At 32.8% G+C, this 22,507-nt stretch overlaps 1 protein-coding gene across 6 annotated transcripts in view; it reads right to left on the reverse strand.

Moving 5' to 3' along the window:
- Nucleotides 1-22,507, reverse strand: part of LOC149417817 (homeotic protein antennapedia-like) — a 434,064-nt gene that overhangs the window by 160,986 nt on the left and 250,571 nt on the right. Inside the window, exons 1-2 of one of the 6 annotated variants that reach the window (XM_089639459.1) lie at nucleotides 8,342-9,070; nucleotides 7,158-7,509 (exon numbers count right to left, since the gene is read on the reverse strand). The exons of 3 other annotated variants lie outside the window; for them this stretch is intronic. The gene's annotated coding sequence lies outside the window, so the exon portion shown is untranslated. Of the gene's footprint in view, nucleotides 1-7,157; nucleotides 7,510-7,964; nucleotides 9,071-22,507 lie in introns of those variants that run through there. 2 more of the 6 variants (XM_089639457.1, XM_089639458.1) reach the window with 2 other exon arrangements.

Raw genomic sequence — 22,507 nt, forward strand, 5'->3', positions numbered from 1 at the left:
GCATCTAGATTGAATAAAAACACCTCAACATTAAGAAATATAGCCTTCGTGACGTAACGGTCTAGGTTTGCTGTACAGATACGAACACTAATTATTATTTAATTTATCATAGGTATGCATACTAAAAAATGAGTTTGAGATCTCCTAAGCTTGCAACCTCCAGTACAGGTATAAATATGTAAAATTTATAATTGTAAAACTGCTTCGGCATATATATATATATATATTCTTTGGAGGGCAGAATGTTTGTTTCAAAACCGGTCGGGAAGCTCGTATGAAAAGTTAATTGTGGGAAAAATTTTAACATTTTACCTAGGCATATTCAAGCACAAAGTTACTAATCGTAATTAATTGTTTGCCTAAAACAAATAAATTGTTCATTAATCCGCAATTCCCACATTTTTGAAAAAATGCACGAATAGAACTGATCACGTTTTTTGTAAATGACAGTTGAATGCGTTTCGAATACAAAAGTATGTTTCACAAAACAAATGGTGGGCACTTTAGCATAATTCAATTCGAAACTAACTAATTGTTTCAGAGTCATTGTTCCCGCTGATGTAATAATGCCTAGGCATTCCTCTCACAGTGTGAAACTAGCCGCCATCTAGCGAGATTAAATCAAATCAGGAAGGACACAAAGACTTAATGCCCCGTGTTTACACGAGTATTAAAAACCCTAGATTGCATCGGGCGCGTTCGTTCAAATATTCCAGGCGAGGGCACTTTGCAAGCAACGGGGACTGCGTAACAAGAAATATTTCTTGATACTTAAAAATCTTTAACTTGTTGATTTACAGAATAACAAAAAAATGTTTATTAAAGATTTCATTGATCCGTTATATAGAGAAGAGTGTCTCTGGCATGCAGGCGTGTGACGATCACAGGGTGGGCGGTGTGGATTTGATTTTTACACAAATCTACAGTTTTGTTCCGAGATTGATGAAATTTTGCACACTTGACTTTCAAAACAGGAAAAATATTACTGTCCACGTGAGATTTTTTCAACCCCAAAAATTTTCTAAAATTTCTCCCTACATTTAATAATAATATCTACTTGGATGATTTGCATAGCGCCGTTTTTGTGCAAAATCATCTCAGGGGCGCTGTACAAATATATAACACATTTCTACAATGATCTATGTTATTACTTACTATATAGATCTATGTTATTACTCACTATATTTAGACTGGTCGGTGGCCGAGTTGATATCGCGTTTGGGTCCCACCCAGGCGTAGTGTGTTCAATTCCTCGGCTGGTCAAGTCCTCCATCACAATACAAGCAACATTTTCAGCTTACTGTGGTGGAAGTAGGAGATTTTCAAATATTGGCAGGTTATTCGTAACCCGGGAATGTTTGTCTTTCTTTAAAAAAAAAAAAAAAAAATATGAGTATAATATGCAGTACCATACTTACCTGGTAGATCAATAAACATTAACTAATAATTAACATTAATTAATTGTTTATTAGCCAAATTGAGACACAGGATTTAGGACATATTTGGAAAATTGTTTATTATTGGACATTCTGGAATTATTTAATAATATATATTTATGTTCTTTTATGAGCTTGTTTAGGAATAGAAAAGCAAATTTTAAGCTGGGCGATATTGCAGTACAAGGTTTTGATCAGAATTCATCTCGCTAAACGCGATTTGTCCCTCAGTATAAGACAGATTTCGAATAATGTAAATCCAATAAGAAATGTGTGGTTAGGATGTATTATAGACAATACAAGAATGCTACTCTCAGGAATGGTATATTTAATTTAAGGGCATGACAGCTTAATCTCGAAAAACTTTTTTAAAGATCGTGCAACGCCGGGGATTTCAGCTAGTACATTGTATTATAATATAATACTCGCTGAGTTTAAGATACCCATATAGTCGCCTTTTTACTGAAATGCTAATATAATATGGCTCAATATGCTCAGGGAGCAGAGAGTTTATTTCTTTGCCACTGAATTGGCTTGATCATCCCAGTTTAAATTAATTAATCTTTGTTATTTCCAAAACATTTAAATTTAATAACATAAATGAACACAAAAAAGGAAAGTACCGATTAATAATACTATAAAATAAACTGTAATTTTGCTACTAAACTTCAGATAAATTAAAGTGAAAGTAAATGTTTTTAATATTGTTTCATCTGCATTCAAAATTCTATATGCTTTAAGCTTAAACATCGAATGTAAATGTTGTCCATAATTGTTTATTTATAATTTGATAGAGCCTTGAAGTCGTATACGTACAGCGCCCTTTATTTGGGTTATTTTTCACAAACCAGGAGCTGTACAAATTATTCAATTATTATTAATTAAGTCATACGATCTTGTCCCATGTGAAATATGATAGTTTCATAGCTCAAAACGTCTGCAAATGCACAATATTTGCGATTTTATTGATAGTTTGTATGTACATGGAGACAAATGAGTATTGAGAATCTCTTTAATTTCTGAAAAACTTTTAGTAAATTCCTAGTATATGGAAAACGTGTTCATGCACCTGCATTTGCCTTGATAATATATAGTGACGAAAGGCGAAAATATTAGGATTATCGGGAACACGTGTTACGATATCGTATAATATATTCATAATTTACTTATACCAGGAAACCTGTTAATTCATTCGTTAAGGCCTCAAATCTTGAGTTCTTTCAATTTGAAGAGATTCTTAATAAATAAACATGTTGCTTTTTTTAATTAGGAAAAAAATCAGCCGCATTTTCCCGATTAAATTATTACCCTTGGAATAACACTCTATCTAATACATTTTGCTCTTAACATTTAAGTCATAAACAGAATAACATTATCTCAGACCCAAAAGTCAGATTTAAAGCCCGGCTTAGCAGAGATACATTCGTGTATTTGTGTTAGGGCTGATTTGTATTCGCGCGGCTCGTCCGTAGATCTATCGAAGCTTTTATTGGCCGGAGTGTTGATGCGGACGCGGGGCTTGCGACGAAAGCTCCGGCGGCGCGGTAATCCGTCCACTCGCGGCGCGACGCGAATGCGGGCACAAATCACGCCGTACGACCGCTGAATACGAATGCCCGAGCAGGCAGGCGTGCTAGGCGCGCGTCGGGCGCCCGTGGTGCGGACGCACCAAGAGGAAATTGTTTTTTACTGACGGATATTGGCTTATTTACTGTTACGCCTGCAATATGTACAAATTCGATTTAGATCAGTGAAATCAAAAACTAACATTAAATATTCCGCATTATTATTAAATTTGCTGCATTTACTTACATATTTAACAAGATTATCGTAGTATTCTTATGGGTAGTTAGAATACCATTAGGGTATAATGTAACATAATTTTTTTTATTTTCATTCTGGACGTTAGTTTAACAGGTGAGTGAAAGTAATAGATTATGATGCAAAAACAATCAAATGGAACTGATAAGTAATTTATTCTTCGGAATAACTTTATTTAGTTAAACCTCAAATTGTAATATTTAATTATTGAAGACAATATTAGCGGTTTTTAAACGAAAATCTGAAACAGAAAAATGGAAAAAGGGACACGTGTCCCGGAAAGACAAGGGTCGAGTTCGAGTCCTAGATGTGACCGTATCCTTTTCTGATTTTTCTGTTTCAGATTTTCGTTTAAAAACCGCTAATATTGTCTTCAATAATTGATAATAAATTATAAAATTATATTTATCAATGTTTTTAAATTTCCGTGTAATCAAACCAGGAAGACGTGGTATGAATGAGTTGGTGAACGGATAACCAATACATATCTTTATACCCATTACAAAATCAAAAATCTCTTAAAAATGATTCTATTGTACCTACCTGATTTAACACACTACGGCAGGAGATATTTAAAAAGAGTAACTTCAAGGAACAGAGTAGATATCGCATTTTACAGATATTAATAAAAATTATACAGTTGTTTTATGTACAATATTGTATTTTAAACAAATCTTAGAAAACTGAACAATAGTTTGATTGAAAGAAATCTCTCATATTTCGAATTTATTTGCTAACAATAAAATGCTCAAGTCTTAACTTCGTATTATTATATTGAACACATAATAATTAATATAACTAATCAAATAACTAACACGCCGTTTCCCCGCAGGGGTCGGCAGAGAGGATGGACTGCCAAACAAGTAGTAACAAGGGAGTATTTAAAAACCTGCGAAATTAAAGGGTTCATACATCATTAATGCTTAAGTTCTTGTCACCCATCTGAATAATGGCGTTAATGGAACCATTTCAACATACAGAGGAATGTAATGTCACTTACCCAATTAATTTTATTTATTGAAAGCAAATAGTCGTATATATAATTTATTACCTAACTTACTATATGTACCTACCAAAATACGAGTATATTTGATCAACTTTCTATGTATGTATATCTACCTACCAAAATCAAGCGGTTTTCATTGAATGGAAACATTATCAAACCCCATATACCCAAATTTAATTTTATCCACATGAATACATTATCTCGAAAATAATATTCGTTCAGAATTACAACCAATAAAATCACCATCCTAACGTTATTGATATCAACTACGCTTTAAAAATAATAACACTTGATTAAACGACTGCATCAGTGTAAATATACCTCAGGCGATTTTTTAAATATCTTGAAACTTTACAAGAAGTTTAATATTATCCTACTGGAGTTTTTCTTTGTAATTTTTTCCATTTTACAAAAATTAATATATAAAACCTAAAAAATATGGGATATGTGGCGAAATCTTGGTGGATTTATTAACTTACCGCACTATGACACCAATCAATTCAGTAGTTAAAACCCCGGAACTCGTTACCTAATACACTATATAATGTATAGGTATATTAAATATGTAGGTACGTATCTTAAGCGATATTTCACTTGTTTATCCAAACTAGTAATCACGTATTTTGTTAATATAAAATGTACAACTATTCGCATCACTAAAAACAAAAAATAGAGCAAAATATATATATTTTTTGTTCTGATTAAGGAATATTTTAAAATAGATATATTTGCTTAGAAGATGCATTGAATGCAATAGAAAGCTTAATAGCTTGTTATTTTTATCATAAACATGTAAACGTACTACTCAATCATAGTAAATTTGCAAAATTTTATTGGAAACTTTGAAGAATTAAAGATAATTGTTTTTGTGTTTTAGTTTTGTAAATTATTATAGTGTGGTTAGTTTTAATTTAAAGTTACCAACGATTACTAATGGCGAACTTTTAGAGTGCTTCTATCAATCATCGTGTAATTAAAATATTGCTGTCTGATATAATCGTTTAGCTGTAATTAATGGGGGTTCAGATAAACGGGGAGTTGGAGCTTCGAATCCATTTCAGCACTAAGACAATTAAAAGCCGTCAAGATGTTTTACTTTGGTCAAAGAAACGATTGAACTTTAGCGATAAAATTCAAAACTATAAATCCAAATCATTACAAAGGGTTTATTAATAAATTTCGAAAAAACCAAATAACTAGTAGGATGATGGAACGCCACACATCATTGTTTTGGAAACACAGAGTGTTATATATATTCTCAGTATCGTCCTATTGAAAGGACCTCCATTCAGAATCGAAACTTTGCTATAAATGGCTTTAATCGTGTTTGGTGAATAGATCTTAATAGTCAAATACTAACCTATATTCCTCTACTCCATCTCCTTCCTTTTACGACTCCTTTCAGCCTCTCACCATACATTTTTCAATTAAGGATACCGTAGTCTAACTGGCCCCGGATAGTTCTCTTTTTAAGTATCGATAATAATGTTAAATTTTGTTATTTTTTCACATGTAGCAATCACTTTGTGGGCTTACATAATTATAATTTAACTAAATAAGTTTTTTTGGAGACAACCTAATTGAGTATATAATTTAATATTTAAACCAACCGTATGTCTTTATGTAACCCTGAGAAAGGTTCAGGTAGAACCAAAAGCGGTTGGTTTATATAGTATGTTATTTATTCAATAAAGTGATGTTGATTTAAATTATAATTTTATTATTTTGCAATGGTCCAACTCGAGGAATAGAATCACATGATTGATCCATGTCTTTCTAAGGCCATTCTAATTTCTTATTTTATCAACTTGTTTATAACATCACATTTTTTAACACTGATTTCTCTATTTGAAACACATGACAAAAAATCAATTATTCAAAGATTATTTGCATAACAGAAAGAATTCTGTGAGGAATAAATCACCTTACGTAATAATCTTTCTCACACAGTTATTTCCCGTCTTTATCTCGGCTTACAGCATCAGGTAAGGCGCACAAAAAATCAAAAAATATCCAAGAGGAAATATGAAACGAGCGAGATTCAACAGACCGCAAGAAACAGTGGAACGAAGAAAAATTGTATTAGCAATTGTAATTCCACAGGAAAAAAGAAATACATAACAAATTTACCAAGGAAATCTGAATATTATATCAGTAGGAATTTACATCAGGGCCTTACCAAACAGGTCTGAGATGATTTTTTTGATCTAACAACGGACTTTCATTTGTAAATAAAGTATTTGCATACAACTCACTAATGACGTTGGGTAAAAAAAAATATGGTTATGGTTTAATATGATCACACAAAAATACTGCACACTTAAAAAATAGAATACTAATCGATTCACAAGAGCTTATCCATAAAATAATTAGTATTATTATTAGAAAATTTGAAACCCTTTTTAAATTATTTTTAAATCCGAAACCTTACCACAAGTACCTACGTAGTTATATTCTTATAATAAAGTACTGGAGTATTGTGCAAATTTGGGTGTTTTGTTTTTTTTTTTTTTTTCACCACATTGCAGCTCAAAATATTCGTAAATACATTGAAAAAACCATCAACCTAATGTCATTATATATATATATATATATTGATGTAAAAATTGTAAAAAACAATTAGGGTTAAAAAAAAATACAAAGATAACTTCATTATGGTTCAAGTTATTTTCTAGCTTTTAGAGTTCATAAAAAATGCGCGCTAAATGTAAGCCAAGGCCAAATTTATGCATTTAGTCACTGAAATTTGAAAGTTGCAGAAGCGAGCACATTGTGATTTTTTTCACAATGCGAATGCAAAGTTGTACAAAATATTTTAACAAAAAGGCAAAAGCTACCTGTGCAATATTGTCCCCCAAAACAATACCCCCATAAAACCAAAACACAGAACTCACCTGAAAACTTTCACTTGTGTCCCTCGTCCTGTAATTGTTCCGCTGCGTCACTTTCTATTTATTTTCCTACTCGAAATTAAAAATAGCATCACAAAACCGTTTCCGAAAAAAAATCTATTCAGCCTTTAGCATGCCATAAATAATAATTATTATTGTCTATTACTTGCAATCCGACACATTGTTCTTATTGTCACTTATAGTCCTCTTCCACATTTAGGCACGTATAAAAATGTTTAAAGATCATCTACACCTTTTTCTTCGGGTCATTTTAAAATGTTTTAGGTTATGTTTGGTATGCTTTTGGTTATCATTTGAAAGTTCTAATCACCTTTGTGGATTTTGCATTTGAAACCTGAAATTAAATATTAAAATATTTTTTTAAATTACTATTAGAGATTAGAATGTCATATTTCAAGGTTTATGTTAGAGATGAATTTATTGCTGCTATATTTAAAAATGTGAGGTAGTCGATAGCCTGGTGGGTGAGATACTAAATTTACAATGACACTAGTTTGTATCGAGTTCAGATCCCACAGCGAGTCTGAATTACTTCATTTTCTACGCAATTAGAGAAATAGCTTGCGTGTTTTTTTACTAAATTATTTAGGAAAGCGTAGTGAAAATATTAAAATAATTCGTCATACAAGCAGGTGTATTTTGGAGAAATTACCGAAAATTAATTATGTCTATTAATAAAAATGTACCGTTTTACAAATGACATTGCGTGACTGAAGGCGGTGTTGTCACCGCGAGAATAAAGCAAGAGGGGGTAGCAAGGAAATAAATAATCCTAGCGGATGGCTTTACCTTGATAGAGGAAATGTTCACTGGGTGTCGCTAATAGACATCTCTAACGAGGCACCGGTTGCGTTTTGTTTACCTTCTAAACGCGACATAGCAATGACTTGATGCGGAATCACAAACACACAGGGACTAACTACACTGCCACACTTTCTACAGAGCAATATTTTTACTTTATACAGGGTATTTGATTAACCAGATTGGAGATTTTAATCTCTCTAGATTTTTACAAAAATTCTTGTGTGATGTAATCACCTCTGTAAAGATTTGGTGCGGTGATTCATTCCTTGCAGAGATCAGATATACAAATGGTAGTTTTGTTGCTTGCTTTGGGTTTTTTAAGTTCTGTTATTCGTTGAATGGATGCTATAGTATTCACTCACAGGCCGTAGATCATGTTGTAATTGTACGTTTGGAGCACTGTCAAACTGTTTGTAATCTCACGCTGCAGATTTTGGTATGTTTTAGTCCGGTTTTATTGGGATTTTCGTTATTCAATTTCCAGTTTTTAATTAATTGTTTGAATCACTTAGGTTTATTGTTTTATTAAAAAATTGATCTACTTTTATGAATAGGGTACAAAATAAAATCAATAACTATATTAATTACATCTATAACCCTGTTTTAATTATGAATAGATTAATGGATTTGTACTCCGTCTCCTCTATTTTTCCATTTTTCGTCGAGCTAAACTACTTTGTACTCTAAATTCATCTAAATACCATCTGCACTAATCAGTGGTTCAGGATTGGTTTATGTTTATTTTTATGGAGGTTCGACTATCTGCTCTCCGGAATCTCGCGATTATATTCTTTCAGGATAATTTACTAGGCGACGAGACATGTGTTTTTCGCTATTGTTTCGAACGCGTCGTAGATTCAGTTTTCGCGCAAAATAAATACAAATATTTTGGTGAATAAAAACAGAAAAAGCCACTGCGACAAAAGCACTACCGACGAGACAGGTATTCTTGCGGAGCGGATCACAATAGAATAAGCGGAACGAAAAATTAAAAATAAAACAAAAAGGTATTTCGATAGTCGCGTATCTCGATTAGACAGGTCTTGTTGCGGCGTCCACAGTTCACATCGCGGGGAGGCGTCGTGGCGCTGGTCGACGGAGCGGTACTGAGAGACGCCAGGCTGTGTGTGGCGGATGCTGTGTCCTCCTCTCTCCTCTCCTCTCCTCTCTTCCCTTCCCTCCACTCCCTCTCCCTCCACCCCCACCCCTCTCATCGTGAAAATGATGAAAACGAAGCGCCGGAAAAGTTGAAGCGGCGCCCGGTGGGGAGGGTAAAGGTGGGGGCGAGCGTGACGGACACACACTAATTGAACAAGATTAATATTCAAAAATAACATTTAATTTCATGTGGATGTGGACCTACCCGCGAACAATAATGAAAACTGACTTTCCCTGGACTAAAATACAGAAAAAATATAATTGTTGCAATATTATGATAAACAACGCCAACTAAATAAAACTCGTATATTCATAACATATATCCACATAAGTAGCATTTTAAAAGACAACTAAGTAGGTGCCCGAAAACAATTGATCAATTTTCGTTTTGAAATTTTTATAAAATATCTTTTCAAGGGTGCTTAACAAAGCTGGAATATAACTTAATGTCTACTATTCCATTCTATTTAGCTTACCAATGTACACATGAATGTACACCTATGTTAAAAACCTTGACTACATAAGTAAATATTTTATTTACAGATGTTACTGGTTGAAAATTGTATAGACTTGCTGGAAAATAAGGTATTCAATTTTCTGATTAATATTAACATCTTAAAGGCTGAAAAAAATATGCATCGGAAAAAATCTAGGTTTAAATATGATTTCTTTAAAGCTGGCTTTAATTCGTTATCATTATTATCGTCATTTGATCAGTAGGCATGTGGGCAAATTGAGAAGCAATAAAATGAAACCTTCTCCTTAAAACAGAACGGTATCGATGTGACGCGTCCCAAAGCGGATTACAGTATATAAATTATAGGGCGTTTCCGAAGCCGAAACTAAAATGTCATTTGAGTCGCGTTGTGTCATTTGGAGAAAGAAATCGGCTCCTGGTTTATCAAGAGCGACATTTTGACTACGCTGCAATATGGTTTTCATCGCCAACTATTTAATGATTTCTTTTGATTTTAATAATAATTGCTTAGTATATATTTTAATTATATTGGTTTGAAATTTAAACATATTTTTACCAATTTATCAATCCTTGAACATAGTGAAAACATTGCATCGCGTTACATTATTTTTTTAGAGTTTAATAGGGGGGGGTTTCAAAGGCTTGATATATCAGAACGAAAAAGACGCTGGGGGCTGAAAATAATTATTCAATTTGCCAAAAAAAGGATATATTTTTAACGGTGACTTTATTAACTGGGTTAAGTAGTTTAGGTTAGGTTAGGTTAAAAAAAATTGATCGTTTTTAATGACTTTATATCACTTTTTAAAAGTGTGTTGAATAGTCACTGTGTTGAGTTAACATTTGTAAATTCTAAAAAAACATAAATTAATCAAAAAATGTATTTGAACCCGTGACATTCAGTTGTAAATTAACATTAAAATTCGACGAATAGTTCAAATTCTGTGAAACGTCTGGCCCTAAAACAGAGAAATTAACACAATTAAACAAAATTATTCGAATTTAATAATCATCACGCCGTTTCACCGCAGAGGTAGTCAGAGAGGACAGGCCACCAAACATTTCGGCTTTGGCACACTCTCCATTCATTGTACATCGTGTCATGAAAGCCTTTAAAAGTCAAAAATGTTTTTAATACTATGCATACCTTTTTGAAAGTACATCTCAAAAATGCAATCTGTGGATTTATGGTAATACAAAACAATTTTGATATCAATAAATCTAAATTAGTAAGAACAACAGAGCGACATGAATACAGCAAAGCTAAAGTTTGACCACTGCATTGTTTCCCGTAAGTTCGGTACGGCCAAAGTCGCCCGAGCCGAAACTCAACTTCCTCCAACAATTTAAACTTCCCTAAAACCCTTCCCTTGGAACGCTTGAGTATATTGCATTTAACTTGAGCGTCTTTAAAAAGTTTGCGACGGACGAGACAAAAAGGAATGAGGAGAGATACATACGAAAATCCCGAATCTAATAAAAAAGTTTTCACACAAAAAAGTTAACTGAAGAATAAAAGGTTGGTGGAGGGTCTCGGGATGGTGTGCGATTTATCAAGTTGAATCGGTAACTGCTTTGATACTATTTATATAATAGGTAAATTATGAATCGAAGTGAATTTCAACAACATCTTACAAGTTGCCAGCCAATAAACGTCTTTAATTATTTCTTCACTAAGAAAACTAGGATAATTTTCTTTGCGAGCTTTTTCTAAAATTCATAGCCACCAAACAAACTAAAAATTCCTTTCAATCTATTAAAATATGATAAGTTTTATGTAGAAGAAGATTTTATGAACAAAATGATTTTTGTTAATAAGTTAACATTATTTGAAAATATCGAGTGTTTGATCAATTGATGCGTAATTTATCCGGATATCGTACAGAATCGAAAATAGGCTAGAAATGGTTTTAATAATAATATTAGTAATAATTGGAAAAATTGTGTTGTGATTTTTTACAAAAAAAAATGCTTTTTGTGAAAGATCGCCTCACGGGCACTGTACCAATTATACTTACTAGTCTTTATCTTATTATGTACAAAAAAGATACAGATACATTAAAATTGCTGAACCTAAAATAATAAAAAATTGTAAATTGTAAACATTCATCTACATAATATTATTTAGTTTATTAAAAAACTGTCCGTACTGTGAAATGTTTTAGTTTTTTGAATGGCAGTAGATAATTTGTGAGGCGGTTTTTGGGTACCGCCGCCCAGATAAAATCAACACCTCTGCTTGATGTGTGTTCAGGATACGCCTGCCCACCAGCTGCGTGGCGTGCCAGATCGGGAGAGGTTGGTTTGGGGAGATCCTATGACTTCTCCAACTGGTATCTCTCGACCCATCGTCTTGCACCGCAACGCGAGGGATAAATCATACGTATGTCACTCCTGGACACACTGATTCCTAGATTCCTACCCATCCCTCACACATCCTCTTTCCTTAAAAAGACCCTCCACGCAGCATCCCCAAAATATTAAAGCATTTGCGCATCGTTATACAACTATTTTTCAAGACAAGATCTAAATAGCCAGTTCAATAGTTTCGTTCCCCTTGAACAACATGACACCAATAGATTAGTTATTAGATCTATTATAATTGTATTTAGCAACTTTACATTGGTGCTAACAAATAACATATTATGTTTGCAAATGAGACCGAGATCAACACATAAACGTATTTAAGTAATAACACCATTAAAGAATTTTAAAAATAAAACTTGTCGCATTTCATCCTATACTCCTACGAGCTCCCTTTCCACAAGTTTAAACCTACCCCTGTGGATGCACTGGGTAAGCAAGTAGATCGAATAGCAGTAGGGGATGAATGCCGGGTCGCGGTGCGGGGACACCCCGCCACGAGCAGCGGGCAGCTCTGGGGGAGGGGGCGTGGGGTGGAGCTACCCCAGGCCGCCCCTTCAGACTCCCCTGTGTTCTATTGTTACTTGGAACTGGGGACGGTTCGGTTCCATGGATTCTATGGCGGCGGTAAAATGTGTTATTTTGGAGCTTTCTTATTTGGATGACTATCGAGACACGTTTGTGGAAGACTTTTTTTATCATTTGGTATAAAAGTTTTTCAATCTACTACAAAGTTTTATATAACCAATGTTTTAGTTATTATTTTTGCATGTATTTGGCCTAAAATACGATATCATCGACATTTGTTTTCACAGCATCCACCGGATCGTTTTTTTTAAATCACGGTTTGGATATTGGAGAACTATTGACATGTCATCGACTGAACGGTTTTTAAAACCAAAAGAATTTTCAGAAGAAAACATGTTTATGAAAAATAACTATTATCATTTCGTAAGGTTGTGTTAAAAATTCCATAGCATTCGTATGGCGCATATTTTTCTGTAATTTTCCTAGTAAGAAAACTTCATAAAATATTAAAACCATTTAGTCATAATTATTGAAGAATAAAAAAATGCAACATGTCATTCCGACGGGGTAGAAAAATTTTGGTTTTTCGAACATATCTCACGATTGTCAATTATTTTAGAGAAATTGATTTATTTTAATCAAATTGAATTACGGCACCCCTGTAGTCGCGTGTCATCATGTACTATATACAGGGGTGGCATACTGTGGACCGTGAATTCCTGGAACAAAAGTGTGTATACGCTCCTGTTTCGGGAAACGGGTGCGTGGATTTGACAGTCCGGAGTCACATACATATATAGATTCAAATAGTCGGTTAGTTGTTCGTGTGGTTCAAAGCATCGAGACCCACCCAGGCGTCGCGGATTAAATCCTCTGATTTCGGACTAATTGTGTAAGTGGTAGAAACGCATTTATCTACCGTAAATGAATATAACTATTTAAATATAGTGATGCACAGTGATTATTCGAAGCAGCTTGATTACGAAATTTTAGTAAAAACGTGTGTGTCAAAAATAATAAAAGCCGTTATCGGCGCACACATCATTAAATAAAACCGTTTCAGCGCTGCACACATTGCCTTCAATTACGCCCGACCTCCGTTGAAAAGACGTGTGCGCGGCAAACAGATATTCTGTCCGTACTGTCCGTTTTCAACAACTTGAATTTTTGTTTTGAAAATCGTTGGGGTTGGGAATCAAACTAAATTAACACTATTAGTAAAAAAACTAGCAAAAATGTTTCTCAACTTAGCAAAGATAGGTACTTACATCAAATATGTAGGTAGGAGAAACATTAGCGTTAAAATAAATAATAAATTTCACAATCTTTAACCTTTAACCTAACAAAAGCTTGCATTTCACTATGCATGTTAAAGCTATCACAGTTTGCAATTACTAATCTTTTCGTCTCCCTAGAAAGCTTCACCTTTAGGTGTTTTGCACGATGCCTTTTTTCGTCTTCTTTCCAAATGGGTCGTCTTTTCATATGGATTTGGGATGAACAAAAAAGTGTTCTTTTTTTATAAAAATTTTCGTATAATTGTAGATAATAAAAATTGGTTAGTTTGTATAGCGCCGTTTTTTGTGAAGAATCTCTTCAAAGGCTCTGTACAAATCTGACTTCCTAGGCTCTATTTAATTATTTAAGATGGCGGACACTATTTGACCTCGACTGTCAACTGTCATTATTTTATGTGACTATTTTATGTGGAAAAGTTGCATAAATATTAAGTTTTGACTAACTAACTAACCATCACGCCATTTCTCCGCAGAGGTATGCAGAAAGGACGTAGGTACCTCCAAACAACTCGGTCACACACTCCTTGCCTGGTTCACATTCAAAGATCATCTCATACATCTGTACTCTTCTGTTATTCCGACTCTTGACCTGGCTCGACTTAAGTATCTGGTTCACTTGATCGTAACATGCCTTCCTCGGGCGTCCCCTATTTCTTCCATCATTAGGTTTAATATATTAACATTCTGATAAAAATACTATAGTAACGTAGCTATTTCTTTTTTGCTGATTGTAAACGCAATAAAGTGTAATTTTCGGTATTGATAATTTCCCTTGTATTATTTTATGTTTTGTTGAAAGCAACGCAAAGGGCAAATGCATGACGCTTTCATGGTTATGTTTAAGATGTTGCCACTTTTTGGACGTTTTAGTACCGTCACAAAATACTTTAGGTCTCTTTTCGAACTATCTGTACAAAATCGTAAGTATGAAATGAATGATCGTGTAAAGCAAAGAATTTTTATTTTACCAAAAAGGCATCGTGTAAAACGCCCATTACTAGGTAGGAATGCTGTCTATTGTCTCTTCTATACAATTGATTTTACAAACATAAACGCATACAGTGAAAATATCAATCGGTCTCTACCTTCTGATTAAAGTACAACGCATCTATATAATTCCTCCCCTATTGTAAAGCGAGGGTGGAAAAAAACAAATAAAAACACTCGTATAGTTACGTGTATATAATATATGTACCTATGAAGGTATGTGCTGCATGAAGGAATTCCTATTCAATTGTACCGGTGCTGCCTACGTTGGAATGTGCTTTTAAAATTGCATTTTTGTCGCCTGCAACCGATTTTCATTCAATTACATGAAATTGAATTTGTTAGAAGCGTTTATTTATGTTAGGACCTACAAACTGCTATGGAGGTAGCATTTTATGCATAATCTGTTTCGATATTCAACGGTTATTTAAGTTACAAAATTTTAATTTAAAAAACCAACATATATACATAATCTGCATAACTCACCTAACCTATTTAACCATATTTTTTTCATCACTTTTCATGACTTTATATCACTTTTAAAAAGTTTTTTGATTTTGTTACTGTGTTGATTTGTCAAGTTACCGTAGAAATATCTGTAGGTACCCACAATTAAAAGTCTCCACGGTATAAATATTTTGGATGTGTGTAGTTATTCGATGCAGAGTAAATCAATCATTAATTTTCGATAATGTTACCCCTGAAGATCATTTTTAGGGTCCTTATGACTTTATCATACAAAGCGTCGAAATGATATTATTTTGTCAATCAGTTTGATTTCCATTTCCCCGATTGAGTCGTCAGGGTACAGGGGGTGTCCGAAGTGAGTGGCATATTGAGAAAAGCGAGTAAAATGTTAAATGAACATTTCTGATCGCAAATCTGCTGCGAACGCGTTATCTGATTGTTTGTGCATTGTTCCCAAGCAGGTTGGCATACATTAAATAGAGATTTATGGGATTTTACTTGTCTGTGGCGTTTTTATTTTACACGTATACCTTTGCATAACAATTGGGTATGTTTTTGCTATGCATCCATGCAATTAAGTAGATGACAAGGTAGTTTTATTAAGTTATTTGTATGTGCCACAGATAAAATAACACAACATAAGAATATGTTCGTACACGGAGTAGTGAGAAGTGTGTATTGCTAATTTATTAAAAATCTATTGCACAAGTAAACTAGAAAAAAATATACGATGAAGTATATAGGTACAATCAGGTAAAATACACAAATTTTTACCCGTGTATACTCTAATTTACTCACATTTCAGACGAGATACAACTAAAATGACCCTTGTCACTACATTTATATATTAATTATCTTGTGAAACAAAAATATGTGTGTCGTTTTTTCGATGATTCACAAAACCACGCTATACATATTAGTCGTTTGCTGTACGTTCCTATTTGCTTATTATATTTGCTATTTAATTTTCTTTTCGAAAAAGATTTGCAATCCTTGATTTTATCACTTCCCAACCTTTTAAAATATAGTAAATTTAAATAAATTAAATAACCACTGTCAAAAAGGATCGAAACGTTTCAAAACCAATGGTTTTTTGTCAGAATAAACATATAATGAAAATGTCAAATTAAAAAAATATATAAATGCAATAACTATCTATTTTATTAAAATTTTATAATAATCACTATTGACTAACTAATCACCTCTAATTGAAATATTTTTTGTCTATAGGTTTATAGGTTCTTATATTCCTATACTTGTTTGTCTATTCTAAATTTATTAATTTTCATTATACATTTATCCTAAGAAAGAAACCATTGGTTTTGAAACGTTTTGATCGTTTTTGATTATATAGTGGTGAATACAAAGAATTCAGTGAAATCATGACTACCTTTAGGTGCACTGCAATGCGCATTGTATAGAGCTAAGTTTTAGAAGTATTGAACGCATTTCAAAATTGTCCATGAAAATTTCTTACTAAAACGTTAACATATCTACAATTTGTATTGCCTGTCAATTATTTTAAATATAATTTTCAATATTATAACTGCCTTTGAGATATTATATTATAATATTACAAAATATAAGCAATCTTCTAGGGGTAAAATAAGTAAATTGTATTCAAATTCAAATGACGCTACAAAACTATTTTGTAATTGTTGAAGAAGTGTCGTAAATTTATTCGGAACCCTCTGATTAAGAATATGGATGGGTCGTTAAAAAAGTATTTGAACAATTCTTCAAATTTCAAAGTTGATTTCCAAGCTCTGTTATTAATTCAGTGCTGTCAAGTAACTGGCCTATAATCATGTAATAACAGAACTTGTATAAAACATTCACAGAGAATTAACGTTGAAATTTGATGATTTGTTCAATTTCTATGAAACAAACCATCCTTAGTGTAAGAACACCCTGTAGAGGATGTTCCGAAAGACTGGCCGGTTCTCCATACGGTCATAAATAAATCGTCGAGTCTTTTGCATAACTATCTGATCCTACCTCCATGGGCTTGCGTTTTTGTTTTATTTTTATTTTACGCGCTCCGTGGTGGAACGATTGTTTTAAATGTTCTTTTTTTGTACTTACCCAATTTACGGAGAAACAAATACTCGTCATTGTTGAACTTACCTGTAAACAAAAGAAATACAAACATTATGAAATGAAAGATATTTTCACAAGATATAACTAATGCAGTTTTTGGTAATTAATCTCAAATTATTGCAATCGAAGTGAGAATATTAGAAGTAAGTAAATGTCAGCAAAATTGTCATAGATTCTCTAATTTTGATGTTCTATAATATACGCAGACATTAAAAGTGCTGGAGGATTTCTAACAACTCTGTTGGTTTACTGTCGAAACAAGAAAAACTCATTATTTTTCTCATTATTTAAGATTGCTTCTAAGGTCTGCTGCTTTTCCCACAATGCTCCTGATAGTTTCACAAAATCAACGATGTAACAGCATATATTATAGTTGAGATACTTTTTATTGTTGTTGTTATGACAGTTACCTTGCTAGATAAAAGGAAATTAACGTAAAGTCGTTCTAATAATATATTGAATCAATTTTAAACTTTTTCCAGTTATTTAAAAATTTATATTATAGATTAAAATTGTTTCAATATATCATTGTAATGAAATTCCACCAAGAATTGTCAGTATCAATAATATAATAAGTATTAAAAAGTAGTTCTTACACTGAGTGAGAACTGACGATTAATTTTAATGATGTCGTTAAAGTAACTGAAATCATTAATCATTCTTCTGACCCCCGTGCAACAATAATTGCATAACCTCCTTCTAGACATAAGCCCCAGTTACAACCCCCACCCCCAGGGCAGAGGCAGTGGACATCATTAGGCGTGTCCAATGGACACAAGCGTTATGTGAAGCGGTAGGAGGGGGTGGGGGTGAGGGGTGGATTGTTGCGAAAGGGGATGAAATAATAATACTTAGCTAAGATAGACTTTCTTTATTGGCCACTCGCTAATGATCTCTTGGGGTAAGTTTGCAAGTTTACGGACATACCGCAAAGGGTGGGGATGTTGAAATAGAAATGTTAGTTGAAATAGTGTAAAATAAGTGAAGGATAGTTAAGGTTACAATTTAGAAAATGAATTAAATTATGTGTTGGGTTTCATATAGTGCACGCAGAAAATTTACTGGTATAAAATATTGCTAATATAATAAAAATGTGGTCAAATTATTCGTATTCCTGTTAAAAACGGGACTGTAGGCCTTTAACGAATGAATTGACAGGTTTCCTTATAAACAAGAATATGTTATTGGGATGTCAGAACTATATTTGTTAGGATAAATGCAGCTGCATGATCACGTGTTCCGATATATTCTGAATGTACTGAGAGTTTGTTAGGAAATGGTCTGCCATCACGTTTTTAACAGAATTTTTAAGAATCGGCAATATTATTTTTTCTGCGTGTGTTTAGCGTTTTAAACTTGTAAATAACAGAAATGAATTCCTAGGTATTTGTAGGAAGTTTTATAACTAAAATTCTATGAACAATTCAAGAAGGTCTGATTTTGAAGCGGATTTAAGAACTTCAAAACATTTTGTTATTAACCAAATATTGTCTCTATAAAATCAAATGCTGATTTCTAGGTTATCACTCTGTTATTGTTAGATAATTTATGTAACAGCTTTTATTATTCATCACTATATTAGCAAATAATTTTTAGCCATTTTTTTAATATAATTCTAAAAATTGATTAATATTTTATTTTCTAATTGATTTGAATAAGAACAATGCATTTTAGATCTTACTAATAATTTTTCCACAATATATTTTAAAGAACTTCTCAAACTTAAGAAACATTTTTAGTAAGGGGGTATAAGTATTGAAAAGTGAAAATAGTTAATTAAAAAATAATAAAAGTTGCGTTGGTTTAATAAATTTCGAGGACAAAAGAAACTACAAAAATATTACTAAAAGCTTTCAGCATCTTGAATTTTCGTTAGCCTTCTTCAGAAAACGATTAAATTAAGCGAACTATTCCAAAACTTTGCGCGCAAAAACAAACGCCAAGAAAAAAAAGCAAAAGAGAAATCTTGCGCAAAACAAAAAATATTAAACCTTTCCGAGCCGTAAAGTAAAAGACGGCCATACTTCTCCGAGGAGACAAAATCTAATTAGCAAATGGAGTAAATGCTGAAATTTTCAGTTTGTAAATTAGCATAGCAGTCACTGAGATTATCACTCTGTATCTACCTACATAACTGGGTTGCAGAACCTTTTTCGAATGTAGGTATTGATTTTAGCAGTGATCAGTACACATCAGAAATCTTTCGCGAATTTCCAAATACATACTTTTTCTTTTCTTTTTTAATAAAAAAGTTTAATAAGGAAAACATAATAAAAAATATAATAAAAGATTAATGAAAAAAAATCCTAGTAAATTGTTTCTAAAGTTGTTAAAAAGGTGTTATTTTTTCCCAGCTTATACACGAGAATTGGTAATAATTGTTATGAAATTGCATAAAATTAAATTACAAAGGACGGGTTGTTTTATAGAATTTGAATAATTCATCAAATTTCAACGTGAATTTTCAAGCTCTGTAAAGGATCTATTCAAGTTCTGTTATTATATCATTATTGCACAGTTGTTTCAGACAACTGAAATGAAAACACAACTTAAATAAAACCTTCACAGAACTTAAATTTTAGCTTTGAAATTTGATGTATTGTTCAATTTCTGTGAAACAACCCGTACTAAGAATAAAACTAATAAGACATTTTTGAAGTGTACTTTTTGTGGCAAAAAATAATTCAGGTGGGTCATATAAACTAGTGACTAGATAAGTAGGTAAATACTTAGCTATGTAAATGTTAGTAGGTACTTAATCAATAAAAAATATGAATGGACCAATCTTTAGGGTAAGTAAGGGGTTGTTGTGATATTCAAAACTTTCAAAGACAGCAGAAACTTTGTTGCTGACAAAAAACAGCTTCATTAACGTAGCTTAAGTATGAGAATCTCTCCTTAAAATTAGAAAATAATTTCATCAGCCCGCGGTACTATATCAATAAGTGTCGGTTGAGTTTAAAAGTTTCCCCCGGAGCTGCGAGACGGTTCCCCCAGGGGTGAGGGGGAGATTTATACCTCCGTCAGTCCTCGGCGCGTCCTGTTACTAACTTCAGAGTTGCCCCGGACAGCTGATCGAGAGTAATTATAAATCCAACGGTTAATTTTTATATTTTATCTTTCTATCCTCTCATTCTACAAATACACTACGGGTTATGGCCCACGATAACACAACGTAGTGAGAACATTCGTGAACACTATTTTATTCTTATACCTATGTAGTTAAATAGGTGCCACCCCATTTCGATGACTAAAATAACAAATTTTAATGTTAATACCGTACAACTGGTTCCTACCGTTTTTTAATCCGCAACCTACGGATTGCAAGTCAAGAAAATTACTTGAAAATAGTGTAGTGCCCTGTTTTTAGAAATTCCAAACATAAAAAACATTGAAAATTACATGATTACAAGTTAACCATTCGATATATTTCACTGCTTCCCAAAGAAATTTTCTTTTCTGCTATGACTGGTATTCTGACAAAAAACTGTTCTCAGTTATCCAAATTATTGTTTGGATATACATGTATTTGAATGTCACTTTTATTTTTGATAATAAATTAATGCAAATTGTGGAAGCGGAAATTTTCCCCACAAAAAAACTCACATTCCTACATCCGATCAAGCTGAAACTTGACAGATAGACTCGTTGTCAATGACAATGCAATCTATCAACTTTTGGTGTCAATCACGTACACACACGCGGATGTAAGATATTACAGCAGTTTATTTTAGAAATAAATATCGGTCCATTCAATCCTCAGCGAAACCATTTTTCTTTTTAAATTTTAAAAGAGGTAAATAAAAAAATAGTTTTTACGGGTTAATTTTTTAAACCTTAAGACTTGGATTTAAGTATTTTGTCCTATGTATCACTATTTAAAACAAAGTCACTCTAATAAATGCCATAAAGGTATGATAGTATAAAAGGCACAACTAAAATTTATATCCATTTACCTACATCAATATTTACTTTAACTTCGATACGTTATCAGTTTATTAAGTATCTGAGTGAGTATAGTTCCGCTCAATGAACAACGTATGTAAAGCCACTGGTAACTGGTAAAGTTCAGATAATCTTCTACCCACACGCCATGCTACGCTCCTGGTATTTCCAATGAACCGTTTTCAGTCGACTTCGGGGAACTTGATTTGCACATTTTCTTGGAATCCCCCCGATGCTTCTGTTACAATTTCCGCAGTTTATTTTCCGCAGTTTCTGGATTCAAAAATAATTATGTTGATGAAGTCAAAACAATATACGAAATCATCAATCATCAAACATACTTATTTAAGTTGTGTCTTATATTGGAACTCAGGTTCAATGAACTCGGGTTGGCTTTGAATTTTTTAGTGTTATTTCCAAATTGGGAGTAATTGTGTGAATAAATCTAACAAACGACAAAATACCTACCTGTAGTACCTACCTGTAATTTTTATTAACAGAAAATTATTTAATTTCTATATTTGAAATGTTATGTCAGATTTACTTATTTTTGCCCTTTCTAGCTAATATGCAATAATTTTCAATTCTATAATTTTAGTATCCAGTGATTTTTTACTGGTCTGCGCTAGTGCTTAAATATGTAGTTTGTACTGAGCAAATATTTAAGAATAATAAAAGAGCAAGCATTGGTCAATGCATGAATGTGAATAAAGCAAGGAGCATGAGCCAAGACATAGTTGTGTGGCGGTATATACTTACCCCTTCGGGAAAACGGCGTGACGGTTAGTTAGTTAGTTAGTCACTGTACTAATTACTTATTCCAAGATATGTGGATGATTTGTACAGCGCCGTTTTTGTGAAAAATCAACTCAACGTATGAAAAATTTGTTTATTTTGGCACCCAGATACGCTCATAGCACGCTTCTATCGGTTCATCTCTTCAGTAAACGGCATCTAAATAAAACTACGAAAAGTTTCCTTACTCGTACTGTGGATTTAAATATTCAATTTTAGTTTTTTTTTTTAGATCTAGATATTTCAACTTTGTAAGTCTTCTTAGTGTTACTAATAATACAAAGTATGGTCTCAGAATTCAAAAGATACCTAAATTTGAACTAATTAACCAAAGTTTTAAGTGTAACACAGAAGCAGCGTTGATTTATCTTCTATGGTTCGAAATAGACCAAAGGCATCACAAAAAC

This window comes from Hesperophylax consimilis, chromosome 14 (genome assembly GCF_061612785.1).
Source record: "Hesperophylax consimilis isolate HC1 chromosome 14, BYU_Hcon_1.0, whole genome shotgun sequence".
NCBI classification, from domain to species: domain Eukaryota; kingdom Metazoa; phylum Arthropoda; class Insecta; order Trichoptera; family Limnephilidae; genus Hesperophylax; species Hesperophylax consimilis.